Genomic DNA, 17,636 nt, shown 5'->3' on the forward strand with positions numbered 1-17,636 from the left:
ATATCAGAACAAACTGTAGTCAATATGTACTAATCCACTGTTCATATTTTAACAGCTCAAAGGCATTAATATTAATTTAGAATAACATAATGACACTTAATCGACTAAATAGCTTTACAAGGCAAAAAATTATTATGACCTTTCTATTTAGAAAAAAATATGATATCTTTCCAACCAAATGAAATCTGAGTAACTATAGTTTAGAAATAATTTTTGCACAGCTCAGTTCAGATGACAGTCAATTTAGTATTTTCTTTGACACGGTTTAAAATTATGCACATTCACATACTGAAGTGGTTATGGTTGATAAGGCCACGGTTTGGAAAGGATTAATGCTGAAGACTGCATTGAGGCCCACACAATGTGATGATGTTATAAGGACTTAGTTGAAAAACGTACAGGGTTAAGGCCTAGATACACAGATTTTCCAAAAATCTTAGTAAGAATGGCTGAATGATGAGGGCTGTGGCAACAAATTTGGCAGAATCAGGCAAGATGTCCGCCGAGACCCATAGCAAAGTTGGGAGCAATTCACTACATCTTTTAAGCATAGCCATGGGCATCAAAGCAAGATTCTCACTAGGCAATGGTGCAATGCTACTGAAGAGGATTATTGCTCATTAATGGCCTTAAAAATGCAGAGCTAGCCTCATTACTATGCAGTTTCCCATTCTACCACCCGCCATGAGCAAACTAAGATGCCAAGATTTCTTATCATGGAAGCCAGAATGGGTACTTAGTGCTTGCCCCACTAGCTGCAAAGAGCATCCACATCACTCAGCAAGAAAAAAGGCACCATGGACACTAACCACAGACATTGGCATCTGGTAGGGACCAACCCTTCAGGATTGTCATGCCACCTTTCCAATTCACTGGCAGATGCAGACTTGCCTTTCAGGGCAAATCAGCAATGACATTGACAGGCTCCTGCAAGTATCTAACAGCCGATTCCAATTTATGTTTCAAAAAGTGAAAAATGCCTTTCTGGAATTAAAATGATTCAATATACTCTTCAATAATTAATCTGTTTGAAAATTCATGGATGTTTTACAAAGAAGATCAGTATTGATATATTTTGAAAGATTATTGATTTGCTTTAAAAACAGGTCAAAAATTATCTGAATGATTTCACTCCCTATGTTAATTAAATTTTTCCTTATGTTTCAGCATGATCTCTAGGGGACATCATTTATTAATGTTGGACATGTTTAGCAAATTTTGCTTTTCTATCAAAGAAATATCTCAATCAGATTGTTATTTGAAAATAATACTGCTACCATGTAAGGTAACAGGTTATAAACTTGAACAGTTAATGAAACCGTTTATAAAGAAATCAACACAATTTGCAAAATGTACCAGGACTGATTATTTATCTGCAGCAAATGTTCTAATCGGTTTATACTGCTGTGCTCAATTTATAGGATTAAGTTTTTTGTTGGTCCAAAATCATTTGGCAATGCTCACCTTAGCATGTTTCATTCATGTAGCAGCATGTAAAACATGGCATGTTGTGATTAAAAAAGTTTTTACAGAGCCATTCATATAAGATTTGATTGGGCATTCACATGCCCCCAGCCATCTTCTAATGGAGAAGGAAGTCCACCAATATTATCCATCAAAACCAAGCATGCTGTTTCTCACAACAGAATATGCAACCATCTTTCAGGCATCCTCACTAGTTCTCCCACTGCCACTCCAGCTATTTCCTGGCTAGGAGAATTCCATGGCAAGCTCTACATTGTTAATAACTGGAACTTGGATCAAAAATAATAAACTGAATTTGGAACAAAGGTTCATGAAAATGACAGTTGAAAAATTGATAGGTATAGCTGTCAAAGTTGTAATTTTATTGTTTTCAAATCTTTGTTCCTCTCAAAAGTACTATAAGTACACTTGTAAATGTATATTTATATCTATGGATGACATGAAAACCTGGAAAATATTGAACTGCCTGGACACTTACTGCATTAATAAAATTTACCCAAGTTTTGAGCAGTGAAATATTTTGGAAAATACAGCAATAATGAAAAAAAAAGAGTCTCAACATCAAGAAAAGAAAATCCAATTTCCCACAAGTTTAAACGGAAAGTTCTGAATCATATTGATAATTGACAAGCACCTTATTTCCATGTATTTGCATCTTATTATTTGTTAATCTCACCTCATTTATGTGCAATTCATGAATCTGTTATGCACTGATGAGAATTTGTATGGCACCTATTTCTGACTTAAAAGTCAGGGCAATTACCTGATGGACATAGCTCGCATCTTGCTTCTCCAGCCTTCTATCTTCAAATCCACTCACCAACATTTCACTGCATGCACCATAAACTTCAACTGTCTCCACGCTTCAGCCATAATTCAAAACACCAACTTTACCACAATGAGAAATCTCAAATTAGATCGTAATACTGAGCAGGACTTCATGACTGCACTTTTGGGTTAATAAACGCTTTACACTGCAATTCTCTTTCTAGGTCACTCTGTGTACAGGGACATATAGATATCTCATGCATCTGCATAGAATCAATTTTAAGGTTTTTAACTTGATTTTCTAGCATTCACTCACTTGTTTCCTTGGATAAACAGCAACAATCGCTCATCCTGCTTCTCGTGCAAACAGAAAGATTGGCAGCTTGTTATGGTTGCCAGTGCAGTAAAGACAGCAGGCATGCTACTGTATAGCACCATGCTGTATAAATGTCACACCTACAGCATGTCCCAGCAGCTTAAATGGCAAGCACACTGCATGTGCTTCAACCAAACAGCTCTGTCTCAAAGTCAAAGGGGGCAGTCCACAGTGCCTTCAAGGAGACCATGGTCACTTAAAGGTTACTGCAGTACTCAGTCAAGGGTATCTTCCAATCTCAGTGCAGGTGATGGTTAGTCAGGTGCTTGAGTCTTGGGATCATATCCTTGTGGTCCTGGTTAGGACTGTGCAGGGCTGGGCCTGCTCCTCCTAAGTCAGTTCCAGGGTGGCGGGCCATGGTCAGTCCATGGACAGTAAACATCAAGGGGGCAGGGTTGAAGAGGTTATTATCAAGGTGCAGTCCTCTATTGGGGAAGGTAGGGAACTCATTTGGGAATGGGACGCATTATTTTGTGGTATTGAGGAGATAATGACAATGAAGTGACCATTCCAAATATAATGGTGAGATCTGATATAGCTTAGGAGTGCATGGAGTACTGGGGGAGGAGGCATTTCCATAAGTGACCTCCATTCTGGCTTCAATTGGTGGAGAGTTGATATCAACAGGAGACATGATCATACAGTTATCAACTGATTGAGGATATGACTGTTAGATTAATGAGTTGGATTGAAACATGGGGACCATGAAAGTTGATGAAGTTGTCAAGGACTGCACACATTTACACTGCTTTTCTGGCTCTGGACTGGCTGTGCCTGGTGTTGTAGCCTCCTTTGATGGTCCACAGCTAAGTGGATGGGCCCTCTTATCTGCCACTCTGCCCACCAGGACTGCCAGATCCCTTTCTTCAAAACAGGGTGCCAACTTCTCTTTCTGTTACTCCTGTCTCACAAACCGAGTGAGGCTAAAGGAAGAAAAGACGAATTAAGGCTGCAATGCTGTTTTTCTCTCTCGCTCCTTCTCCTATTGAAGTACTTGAGATCCTGCTAGAGTTTCCAAATTTCATTATTTTGACTAATCTGGAAACCCTAAGAAGCTGAACTGTGACCAGTTTCCAAAGATGTGGAACCAGCATAATTTCCACTTATATTGAAGCTTGTTTGGAAGACCTTCCATCAGTCAATAGTTATCAGCAATGTGATTTTGTCCAGAAGAAGCTGGGGAACTGTGAGAGTTTGTCAAATTCTATCTTTAGGTTTTCAGAAATAATGGTCAATAAGGGTCTTTTTCATTGCCTTTTAAAAATATCATTTCTTCAGCATCTTTACCATCTTTTATTTTGAGAGAGTGTGTCTGTTTTATGATTAATAGGGAATTTATTTTTAATTTTTTAAAATGTTTGTACTTTACGTGATAACCAGTTTTGCAACTTGGTTTTAGAAATGAGATTTGTTTTAAAATATAATGATTATTTTTGAGTTCATTAAAGGACCCTGTTTTATTCTGGATAACAGTACACAAGGGAAACAGTGGCCTTTTTAATGATTGTAGCAAAGGATCTTTAATAAGATATGAATCATGGTGTATTGGGCTTGACTATCAGCATGCTCCTCCCATCCCAGTCATAACAGTATGCTCTAAGGATTCACACAGAGCATTCTTCCCAATGTGACAAAGCTGCTCCTTTAACAAGGTTATGTAGTCCTTGGCTTTTTCTTTCAGCGACGTTGTAAATGGCACAGACTCCAAAAAGTCTGGGTGATGAAGGGATTTAGGGCCAATTTGATAATAGCTAACAGATATTGCCTCAGGCAGAAGGCTTTCACGTTTTAGAAAAAAAAACACTTGTACAATGAAAGCAGTGCAGCCAGCTCTCCCAGCTCAGCTTTTCTTCGGTTTGGTTTTTTTTAGTAGTGTGAAAGAAAAGCTGCTGGACCCAAAGAAGCAGGTCCAAGCTGGTACTCTCTCTCTGTTATTTATCCTGTAAGACCCTGTGTTGGATTTTACCTTTTGTGCCAAGGGGTGTTTATGGGGATTGTTGGAAGTATTTGGAACAGCATCATTAAGTTGGAATGATCTTTTGAGTTTTCGGAAAGGTTAAATTATTCAGTATTCTGTTTTCTACTGTTTGTGTTTCATTCAGTAATCTTGTAAATAAACTCTGCTTTGTTTGAAACTAAGTGGCTTGACCAGCTGATTCTCTCCTGGAATCTCTCCTGGAATCCACCTGCTTAAAACAACTAGCAAAGTTAGGCTCTGGGCTACCCTCTTGAAATGTTTTGAGAGGTCCGACCTGGTACATGTCACCAACTCATTCCCACAAATATTCTAAGGACTCAGCAATGAGCAAATGAATGTAGAAAGAAAGCTATTGGAGAACCCCAGCCTACCTCTACCACTTTACCAGAACATTTTTGCCTGTGCAAAGGGTTATTTATAAGGGAACTTCAGGCATCTTTCCCAAGCTGGACTTGAATATTTAGCAAACTGAATGATGATCTCCTAACCATAACAATGTGAACGTGGTTGGCACAACAGAGGTAATAAACAATAGAAAACAAAATACTGAATAACTTAACCTTTCTGAAAACTCAACAGATCATTCCAACTTAATGATGCTGTTCCAAATACTTGCAACAATCCCCATAAACACCCCTTGGCACAAAAGGTAAAATCCATTATTTAAAATACCTGCATGCATAATCTAATATGATTAATCAGTTATGATTTGGCTAAAATGTCTAAGATTCACTGATTGCACTCTGTTATGGTGCATGATGGCTCGGTGCCAGGGAACTGGGTTTGATTTCACCTTTGGGCAACAGTCTGTGTGGAGTTTGCACATTTTCCCTGCATCTGCTTGGTTTATTCTGGATACTCCGGTTTCCTCCCACAGTCCAAAGATGTGTAAGTTAGGTGGATTGGCCATGCTAAGTTGCGCATAGTGTCCAGGGACATGCAGGCTAGGTGGATTAGTCATCGGAATTGCAGAGTTACAGGAATAGGGAAGAGGGTGAGTCTGTTAGGGATGCTCTTTGGATTGTTGGTGTGGACTCGATGGCCAAATGGCCTGTTTCCACACATAGGGATTCTATTCCCAAAGGCTTTAACTTCCTTCTGTGGATACATCATGTTTTCAAAGGTAGAAATATGAGCATATAAACTTTGACAACACATAATGTATGCTATCAGAAATATGCTTTAAATGGATTTCCTGTATTTTCAGCCATTATTTTCATTTTCAAGAAAAGTGTCTTACACTACCAAAATGATTGTAAATCTGTTAAAACTTCACAGGGCAGCTATCTGAAACAATCTGAACAGAGGGAAATTTGTGCCTGTGTTGGCCATTTGGCATTCTATCCAATTAGTCAGACTTGCCTGATGTTTACCCGATGCCCTACAATTCTTTGTTTATCTTCAAACATCTATCAAATTTCCTTTTGCACACTGCTATTGAATCTGATCTCATCATCATTTCATATATGTTCCAGATCATTATAATTTGCTATGTAGAATAAAATATCCTCATAATAATATTGCCAATGAAGTATACCAAATATTGGGGCTTAAAATGGAGCTGATAATAAAGGTGAGTAAAGTGACTGAACTGCCCAGATTTTCATTCCTATTGTCAGGGTGCTAGTTCCTGATTGCATAGAATTGCAGAATTGTTATGGTACAGAAGGCCATTTGGTCCATCATGTCTGCACTGGCTCTCCCAATGAGCATCATGACTCAGTAACATTTTCCCTTCCATTCCCATAGCCCTGCATATTATTTCCATTTAAATAATTATCTGATAGCCTCTTGAATGTCTCAATTGAACTTGTGTCCATTACATTTCCAGGCAGTGCATTCCACTCAATGTTTTTCCTCCCATTGCATTTCTATCTTTTGCAAATCACTTCAAACCTCTTGTTCTTGGTCCTTCTAGGAATGGAAACAATATTTCCCTGTCTACTCTGACCAGATCGCTCATGATTTTGAAAACTTCAACCAAATTTCATGTGGCATGTAGCAAAATGACATGCTTAAACTGGTTGATGGAGGCTGACTGGATTTTCCCATCAGCCTTCAGGTCCCCACAGGTGGTTGGGGACAGGCTGCAGCCTGGTAGGGTCCTCCCAGAACTAAGCCAGATGTCCAGAGCTTCAGGCAGGCTTGTACACCCACTCTACCACAGTAGCAGGAGTCGCAGGCTACCCTCCACAGAGCTGACTTGGACTTCTTTCATTTTAGGTTTTAAAATGTTGGAGAGAGGGCACTTCCATTTTGGGGCTCCCATTCCCTCATTTACCTACTAAGTCATTCTATTGTTTCTGCCAAGCTGGATTTGGCCACGTCTATATTTTCTTAGGTCAACCTCTCAGAGATGTTGTTACACACCTCTGGAGTCATGAGACTTGAACCTGGACTTGCTAGTTTAGAGATCTAATTACATGCGTGGCCAGTAGTTGGTCAATTTGAGGAAAACTATAGATTCTTGACTGTGTTTCTCACAGGGTCTGACCTTCTAGCCCTTATCTTAAAAGCAGCAGGGGAAATCCTGCACATGGAGAGGAAAACCACATTTGTGAAAACCTAATGAATATACTATTTCTGAAACTGGTTTTACCAGTTGAATTGTATTGGTCAGGAGATGCAGAATGAGAGCAAAAGACCTGTTTACAATTGCAACTGTAAATTGTTTTTATTGCTTACAGTTAGGAGTTAATTGGGATGGGAAAATATGGATTTTTATCTTTCATTTGGAGTGCTTTTAAATTGAAATGCAATTTCTTACAGTACAGAAGAGGCCATTTGGCCCATTGAGTCTGCACTGCCAAAAACAAACTAAAACTACACTAGTCTCATTTTTCAGCACTAGGCTCACAGCCTTGAATGTTATGACACTTCAAGTGCTCATTCAAGTACTTTTTAATGTTTGACATTCTCATAGCTTTCACGATAGGTGCTTATCAACTGACTGAACTTTGAGTGCCTGCCAGGTCTAAGAGCAGAGGTGGGTGAATGCTAAGATTCATGTAATTGTCCAGTGTGCCACTTTCTCAGCTCCATTCTGCCGCCAAGTCAATTTCTTGGAAGCAGGAATGTTGGAACGTTGGCAGGGTTACCTGTATATTGCCATCATGTAGCTAAATGGGATTTTCTGTTATGTATGGGCTTTAAGACACTGGAGCAACCATATGCTGATGTAACAGAGCGGCTTCCCACAGGAATTAGACGGCATAATGTGGGTGCAGTTAGCAATATAGATCAAATATTGTAGATAGTCAGAATGGAGATAACAGTCCCTTACTGTAATAGGAGAAAGTGAGGACTGTAGATGCTGGAGATCAGAGCTGAAAATGTGTTGCTGGAAAAGCGCAGCAGGTCAGGCAGCATCCAAGGAACAGGAGAATCGACGTTTCGGGCATAAGCCTGAAGAAGGGCTTATGCCCGAAACGTCGATTCTCCTGTTCCTTGGATGCTGCCTGACCTTACTGTAATAGTAGATCTGAATCTTTTGTATCTCAGATGACCGTGTTTGAATGTAAATAGTGTTAACAAGCAATACTAGAGTCTACAGAAGCCTAACGCTTGTTCTTGACTTTGCCTGCTCTTTGACCAATTTGTCCTGAAGCTAAACATTCAGGTGTGGCCCTAAAAGCACACACCTGCTCTGAACTGGGTGCAGAGACAGGTTTAGAGGCCTTTCTTGCTTTCCTGGGTGAAGCAGCAGGTCAGACTGTACAGAAATATTCCCTTTCTCCCCTTCCTACCACAATGATGGGCTGGCTGCAAAAGCCATTTATAACCTCTTGGAAGGAGGGCACACTAATCTTACTTGCCTTGGTACCTTGTTGCTGCTTTCAAGCTGGAAGCCTTTGATGGGCTTTTCAGGTTTTGAGATATTGCTGGTCATTTGTACTTAGACAGGAAGTACACCATGTGATCATTAATTGTTGCTCGAAGGAAAACCACACTGGGATGTCATTTCCCATACAATGCAAACTCCTGGCTCAATTTCCATGAGAATCCTCAACACCAGTCCCTGCAAGGCTGTGTACCCAGCTCCCTATAACTCCTTAAATGTATGTGTGATCAAATTCTGCCCAACTCCATTTGCAAGTTTGCTGATGATACACCATTGTAGATTTGATCTCAACCAATGATGAGACAGAGTACAGGACAGAAATTGACTGCTTAGCCGCACGGAGTAAAGACAACAACCTCTTCATCAATGTCAGCAAAAGAAGGAGCTGGTCATTAATTTCAGGTAACAGAGAGGAGGGCATGCCCCTGTGCTGAGATGGAGATGGTTGAGAGTGTTAAGTTTCTGGAAGTGATGATCACCAACAACCTGTCCCAGTCCAACCACATTGATCAAGAAAGCACAACAACGTCTCTACTTCCTCAGGAGGCTAAGGAAATTTGGCATGTTTACAAAGACTCTTATAAGTTTTTATAGATGGACGATAGAAAGCATCCTATCTGGATGCATCACAATGTAAGATAGCAACTGCTCTTCCCAAGATTGCAAGAAACTGCAGAGTCCTGAACAAAGCCCAGTCCATCACGAAAAACAGCTTCCCAACCTTTGAGTCCATCTACATTTCCCACTACCTCAGGAAAACAAATAATCATAATTAAAGACCCCTTGCAATCCAGTTATGCTCTGTTCCACCCTTTTCATTGCCAGAAGATATAAAACTTTGAATATGTGTACAAACAGGTTCATGAACAGATTCTTCCCCAGAAGATTCCCCAGATTCTGTTAGCAGACTTTTGAACGGATCTCTCAAATGTTAATATTGATCTCTCTCAACACCTTCTCTGTGGCTCTGACACTGTATTCTGTGCTCTGTTCTGCTACATTGACACACTTTGTGTATACGAATCTGCCTGTATAGCATGTAAAACAACACTTTTCACTGTATTCTGGCATGTGACAATAAATCAAAATTTCAGACTGACATTGGGGTTCAGAAGCCTGCAGTAAAATTCCTAAACAAAGAGTCATATTCACTGAGACCACATAAATAATATCATTTTTTTTTTCCTCTGCTACAATGCTTCACTTAGTTATGAAGTTTGTCTCACATCTGGCACTAGGATTTCGTTAAGATAGTGACAAGTGATTTAAGATTTGGACACATATGATTGTAAGGCAATTTTTGTTAATATTTTAACATATATATAATATATAACTTTTGGTAACTGGAACACTCTGAACATCTGCTGATTAGTTCATATCAGATTATGTCCATTGCTGTGCAAAAATGAACCAAGAACGTTAACTCTGCCAGTGAGACATTTTCCTCCTTCCTCAGAAAGGTGTTATCCCTAATACCCCAGCTTATTGTTGGAAAGAAAAATGGAAAAACTACTGGGACCTTGAACTTTAAACTGTTTGTGGCTGTGTTGTTTTAAATTAGATAGGAAAGGTTAATCAAAAATAATACTTCAAATTATAGTTATAAGGTGATCAATTGACACCTAACCGAAAATAATTTTAGGATTGATAGCACGAGGTTCTTCATGCAGAGAGTGATCAATACTTAGATTGAAGTAAAGTAGTGAAAAAAAAACCGACAATAATTTAAGAATACTATTTTAGGAATTCATTGTCACCACAGCTATTTTACAATGTATTTAATAGGATAGAGGGTGTATGCACTCACTTTGTATCAATAAAGGCATTTAAGCATTATTGGATCAGAGTTTGTAAGTACTGTACTAATATACTATGTAGTGACAGTTTGATCACTGGCTGAGAAAGTAGTTTTAAGCTACTTTCAGCTTCTCTTTGTAATAAATTTCCTTTATTCTATTACCACCTTGAAGTCAGACTCAGCAATCCATTACTCTCTAAATAACTTCTGGAATACATAAATATCTCTGATAAAGTTTTTCAGATTTATCATGTTTCTGACAACAATGGAAAATAATTATATGCAGTTCCTGTTTGATCAATAGTATCTGATAATGGTTAGGCATGTGCTTTGTTAGAAGAGTTTCTATGTTGAAGATGAACACTATTTGAATACAGGGAACCAGAAGTGTGCATTTAATATCACCAGTTATCCTATAACAAGCATTTTGAGGAAACTGATAACTAGGACAACAAGCCACAATTTGTCATAGAGTCACACAGCATGGAGACAGACCCTTCAGCTGAGTCCATGCTGATCATATTCCCAAACTAAACTAATCCTACCTGACTGTACTTGGCCCAGATCTCCCAAACATTCCTTATTCATGTACTTATGTAACTGTACCCACTTCAAACACAACCAATGGAAGTTCATCCCACACAAACCACTTTGTGTAAGAAATAAATGCCCCTGATGTCTTTTTAAAGTCTCTCTCCTCTCATCTTAAAAATATACCCCCATATTGAAATACCCCACCCTAAGGAAAAAAACCTTGCCATTCACCATATCCATACCCCTCATGATTTTATAAACCTCCATAAGGTCACTCTCATCCTCCTACACTTCAGTGAAAAATAGCCCCAAACTATCCAGCCTCTCCTTATAATTCAAACCTTCCATTCCCAGCAACATCCTGGTAAATCTCTTCTGAACCCTCTCCAGCTTAATGATATAATTTGATAATAATGATAATAATTTGGTCTGCATTCTTTACAAAACTGCTGTTGTGATTTGTTTCTTGAATATATAAATTGTAACACAATTTAATATTCATTGATAAAATGCAAATATGTTCTAATAATATGCGGCCCCGAGTGTAATTTGCTAATCAGTACAATAAAACTAAATGAATATTCATGACAAATATGAAATTTGTCAATCTCAATGGATTTAAAAGCCAGATGGACACTGCTCTGTACGTTGACTACATTTGCACAGATATGATCTGTGGAAATATTATCTTTAAGTGCAAGCTTAATTCTATGTTTCAATATCATAGACAAATACTTCAACAAAGTAATCTTAAAGAAGGCATTTTGTTTGTATGCAGTTCCTAACACAAAACAACATATGTCATAGTCTTTTGATGGGCAGAAATTTAATATCTGTCAGGTTGAGGGCAGGGGTGTTTGCATATTGACACCCTTGGTGGTCTAGGCACATCTGTCATTCTAGCAATGCACCAATATTATTTGAATATCTAACAGAAAAATCTAAATGTTGAAGTCGTTGAACATTAAGCCTAAATATTTGTGGATGTACACCACCAGCATCTGCACTGGTGCAATTAAATGTCAATGACTAGAGGGAATGTTGGTTCTCCAACTGAAAAAAAATAAAACTGGCAACTGAGATACACTGGTCCAACTCATCTTGCTCAGTACAAAATGGAGGTCCACTGTGACCAGTACATTCCTTTCCAAGTATTCCTGCTTTGTCTTCAGCATTTATACATACTTTGGCAACAACATTGAATTGACAGAGATTTACTCTTTGACATGAAAAAATATGGCACCGCACAAATCACATATCAATTCTTCACTGTTTCAATAGTCAAAAGAATATTTGTTTATTTTTGATACTTAATTTACATTGAAACACATTGTTGTGGTATGTTTGCTGTAATTAATATAAGTAACAGAAACAATTTTGATAACCAATAAGATGTCCCAGCAAGCTTTATCCACAAAAATCTCTGTTGATGATCCCTCTGCTCACATGAACCATGAATGTTATTTATTTCATTAACCAGTCTGAAAGCACATGGCAGTTCAGCCTTACCAACTTACATACTACACGCCCCTACTGTTGTATTTGGAGACACAGGCAACTAGTAAAATAAAGTGAGTGGCCTACTCACCACCTTCCTGTCCAACCCAAATCTAGCACTCATTTTATGGGGGGGGGGTGGGTCAGGTGTAGAAATCCCTCCCATCCTTGGCCTATTGGGGTCAATTATTAGCAACTTAAGGGTCTGATTCTGCCTTCATAGCTATTTTGCATGTGTTGGGGAGGTGGTGACTCGGGGAACAGCCTGGCAATTTTCACTGTGCTTGGGCTGCTGTCGGGCAGCACCGGGGTGTTCTCTGTGCCCATTAGAAGATTACTACATCCTCACCATTATTCTCTGTAGCCCTTTTCAGTGGCCTCTCAAACACAGCACACCATCCACCCTCTACTGGGAACTTCCAGCTAGCCCTAACAGATAATCCAGACTGACCTTTAAGTTTGTGCTTGATTAGATCTTTTTCTTCTTCAGAAACTGCTTGTAGTCCTAGAAGTGGCCGCTCCTTAGTATATCCTCATTATAAGTAAATAAGATGTCAGATATCAATTTCTTAAAAAGTTGTGAATACTTCCAGTGAAGCGTGTAAGTTGGCAGTATCTCCAGCTCTAATCTTTTTAGTCCGCTTGGGATATGGGTCAAATGCAGGCAAAAGGAACTAGTTTAGTTTGAAAAACCTGGTCAGCATGGACAAATTGGACTGAAGGGTCTGTTTGGGTGCTGTATGACTCTATTACCTTGAACTTGGCCATGGGAGTACAGCTGATCGACCAACAGCTCAACGTGGAGGGAAATTCCACCTATTAAGCTGCTCCAACAAAATATCAAGTTTTGACTGGACGTACTGACAACTGACGTTTCTGACAGGAGGGCAAGGAATATCTGTGAGTTCCAGCCCATTGTTTAGATCTGAATGGGCATTCTTGTACGAATACAAATAGGATGCTGGATCAGAAAATGAAGATTGGCTTCATTTTTAGAAAACTGAAGTCTACTTCGGTAGACTTCTTTCCCATTCAGAAATAAAAAATTTCCATATTAAAGCATAAGTTCCAAAATTGTTACTTGAGACATATCTTTGATTGTAATTACATAGAAGGAACCGCAACATTAACATTGCTGCTTGATGCACTTTTGTTTTTAAATATAAAGCATTTTGAGATATTATTTTGAATGTGAAGCAACAGATAGGAGTATAGTGCAATACACAGCTGTAAGCATCACAAATCAGTACAATTCTATACAGATTTATCAGTAAAAACCTACTATCACTAATAAATTAGAAAATGCATTTCAATTGAAATGAACATTTTGTTACTGATAACACATTCTTACCATGAAACTAAACATGGGGGTATTGTAGTTTAATGGTGATGCCACCAGTAATCTGGAATCCAGGGTAAAGCTGTGAGGATATAGATTGAAATCTCACCACAACAGCTGATGGAGTTTAAATTTAAATAATAAATGGGGAATTAAAAGATAGTTCAATAATAATTACCATGACACCATTGTTGTAAAAATCCATCTGGTATGCTAATCTTTTAATTTAATTCATGGAGTCTGAGCATCACTGACAGTTATCATCCACCCCTAGCTGTCCTTGAGTGGTGAGCTGCCTTCTAGGGCTGCTGCACTCCATTTGTTGTGGTTACCCCCACAGTGCAGGGAAGCAGTTCCAGGGTTTTAACCCAGCAACATTTGAAGAAATTATTTTGTATTTCCAAGTCAAGACAGTGAGGGGCTTGGAGGGGAACTTGCAGGTGATAGTGTTCCCATGTATCTGCTGCTCTTGTCCTTCTAAAAGATGATGGCTGGTGATTGAAAGGTGCTGTTTCAGGAGATTTGGTGAATTTCTGCAGAGCATGATGTTGAAGGTACACACTGCTGCTCCTGTGCATCAGTGGTGGAGGGACTGGGTCTTTGTGGATGTGGTGCCAATCAAGTGGGCTGCTTTGTCCTGGATAGTGTAAAGTTTCTCGCCTGCTGGAGGAGCTGCACTCACTCATTCACCAGGAGAATAAGGGCCAGCCTCAGCTTTATTTGAGGCTAGCTACAGATTAGCAAAATTTATCTAACAATTTCAAATGCCACAATCTCTATCATCTGGAAGGACAAAGGCAGCAGATATATGGGAACACCACCACCTGCAAGTTCCCCTCCAAGCCACTTAACATCCTGACTAGGAAATACATCACTATTCCTTCCCTGTTGCTGGGTCAAAATCCTGGTACCACCCTCCTTATTGGCATTGGAAAGACCCATACACAAAATGAGCTGCAGCGGTTCAAGATGGCAGCTCGCTGCCTCTTTGTCAAGGGTAACTTGTTTCAAGCTGGCTTGTCCAGTGATGCCCAAATCCTGTAAGTGAATGAAAAAAATTAAGGTAATTTTTAACACACATTGACCCAAATTATTGGATTATTTTAAACTTTAATGATGTTATACACTTCAATTTGTTGCTATTTTGTCAGAAGATTCTATGAAATAATGACAAATGGGAGGAGGTATGTCTCACCTGTATGGTCCCAAGCATTAATCAATGACCCAGATCTTCCGGTCTTGAAAGTGCCGGAGTTTGGGCACTGCACAAGTCCTGACTCTGTGGGAATTGCCCAGAATATTCAAACTTCCGACAGAAAATTCTCCTGCTTCTTAGGATCCTCAAAAAGAATCTCTAGCCTGGAGATATCAGACAGTTCTGATGTAGTCAAGTAGATATTTCTCCAGGAAATGCTGAAAAATCCTAGTCTAATACCTCGGTAACTATATAACTGTCTCCTAAATCACACCTCCCCTCCCCAAATTCCCCCAGACCTTACTTTTGCTCCCGAATCAATCAGCTTCCCTGTCTACCCACCCACTCAATTAATCCCCGATAAGATCTGGCTAAGCCCGCTCCATCTGACTAACCACTAGACCTCATTTAACTTATATCCATCATCTGATAGACTGTAAGTATTCTCCAATCTGACTAGCCAGCACTACACGGCTATCTTCTTATCCAGCTAGACAACCCATTCTGACCCCATCCAAGTACCGTCTAACATCTACTCACTCGGCCCAACAGCCACCTCATTCACCCTACCTACTTACAAGCTAACCTCACCCACCTACACATGCTAAAGACATGCCATTCACACATTCACCCACTCACTAACATTCACGCTGGAAGCTTGAACTCACCTTTCAGTAGATAATCACATAAAAGGGGGCATGGCTTTTCTTTCAACCCCACTGTGATTAAACTCTTCTTGAGATGTTATGCTCCAAATTTCTGAGGAAGCCAGTATTGGAAGACCCAGCCATCAAAGTACAACAGCATTGGGACGCAACAGTAGGAGCAAAGTAAAAATCAATGTGTGATCTCTGTTTCTCTGAAGATCCAGGCCATTGTTTCTCTCTGCCCATTGTGCTGTTCTCCATTAATTTAATCTGGCACGTATTGTTTGATAACAGCATTATGTTGACAAGGGAATATTAAATTCAAACTTACAACCAAATTAAAATTTTCTGAAATACACTTGAATAATTAATTCTCTTCTTGGGTTGTAACAGAATATCTAAACTTTTGCATTAGTAAACTGAGAAGACAATAGGCAGCAATTTCTTTACATCTGTCAGTAACAAAGCTTATGTGAATTTAGCTTCTGATCCAAATAGTTCAGTCTTCCTTGACTGTCACACTGAAGTGCCAACCTGTATTATATGCTTAACTATTCACTTGGAACTTGAACCTACAACTTTCTTACTGAAAGGATATCAACTGAGCCAAGATGACAGTGATTCAGATTAAAGCTGAAAAGAGTGTCTCTGGTATTCTAACAAGATACGTGTTTAGAAGTTATAAGAGTTACGTTTAAGGTAATGAATTTCTCAGCTCTATGCATAATCTGTAAGAGTCCATTTTGCCAGATTTTGGATTCAATATATAGGTAATGCTTATACAGACTTGTTTTTTATAATAGTATGTTGTTCATAGATTATTGACCCATTAATCAATTTATGACATGAAATTGCACCATTTTTACCAGTTTAAGATTGCTCCTACACAAGAGATATTGTTCTAAATTGGGTGAGGACAAACCCAAATTATTTATTCGGTTCATGTTTCATCATGCATCTATTCCTATATTTTCCTGTATTTTCCTTCTCACACTATTTCACACAAAGATTTGTTTTGCCATTTTAATTATCTCCTTTGATCTGGTGAGGGCATCTCTAAGAACAAAATATACAATAATATGACTCTGAATGTTACTATTCCTGCATCACACAGAATTGAGCTCGACACAGTTTGAGATAAGGTAGAACTGAATTGGTAATCAGGAAAAGCTGACAGAATTGGGCCAGACATTCGCCACTTTAGAGGTAAGGGGGAAGGTAATGTGAATGGCAAATAATTGGGTGGATTGGCACCAGGGTAATGCCCATTACCTTCCTGCCGTTTCAGGAATCAAATTCTGGGCAGAAACATTTCACTGTTTTTCATTGTGCTATTGTGATTTTGAGAAAATAGGGCAGGACATTTTTTATTTACTTGCTGGCCAGCATTTAATGCCCCACATGGTTGCCCTTGAGAAGGTGATGACGAGCTATCTTCATGAATCTCTGCGGTACTGTGGATTTGCGGTGCCGAGGTTAATGTCAGGTGCTTTGTTCTGTTTCATTTCTTTATTGAGACATTGTAGCAAATGATGTAATGGAGTGGCTTGCCAAACCATTTCATAGGGCAGTTGAGAGTCAACCACATCGCAGTGGGTCCAGAGTCACTTGTAGGCAAGACCAAGTTAGGATGGCAAATTTCCTTCCCTGAAGAGCACTATTGAACCAAATGGAATTTTTGACAATGGTTTCATCGCCATCAGTAGATGGTTAATGCCGAACATGCTTGTATTGAATTCAAACTCTATCTGCTGTGGCAGGATTTGAACTGGGTCCCGAGACATTACCTAAGCTTTTCAATGAATAGTCTATAATCGGTAATACTACTAGGCCATAGCCCAGGCAATCAAGGAATGAACACTCTTTGTCCACTATGAACATATAAACAAGGAACAAGAGTAGGCCACTTTGCCCTTTCAGCCTACTCCGTCATTCAACAAGATCATGGCTGATCTGATTTTAACGGGGAGAAAGTGAGGACTGCAGATGCTGGAGATCAGAGCTGAAAATGTGTTGCTGGAAAAGCTCAGCAGGTCAGGCAGCATCCAAGGAACAGGAGAATCGACATTTTGGGCATAAGCCCTTCTTCAGGAATGAGGAAAGTGTGTCCAGCAGGCTAAGATAAAAGGTAGGGAGGAGGGACTTGGGGGAGGGGCATTGGAAATGCGATAGGTGGAA

Source organism: Chiloscyllium plagiosum, chromosome 14 (genome assembly GCF_004010195.1).
Source record: "Chiloscyllium plagiosum isolate BGI_BamShark_2017 chromosome 14, ASM401019v2, whole genome shotgun sequence".
Classification (NCBI taxonomy): Eukaryota; Metazoa; Chordata; class Chondrichthyes; order Orectolobiformes; family Hemiscylliidae; genus Chiloscyllium; species Chiloscyllium plagiosum.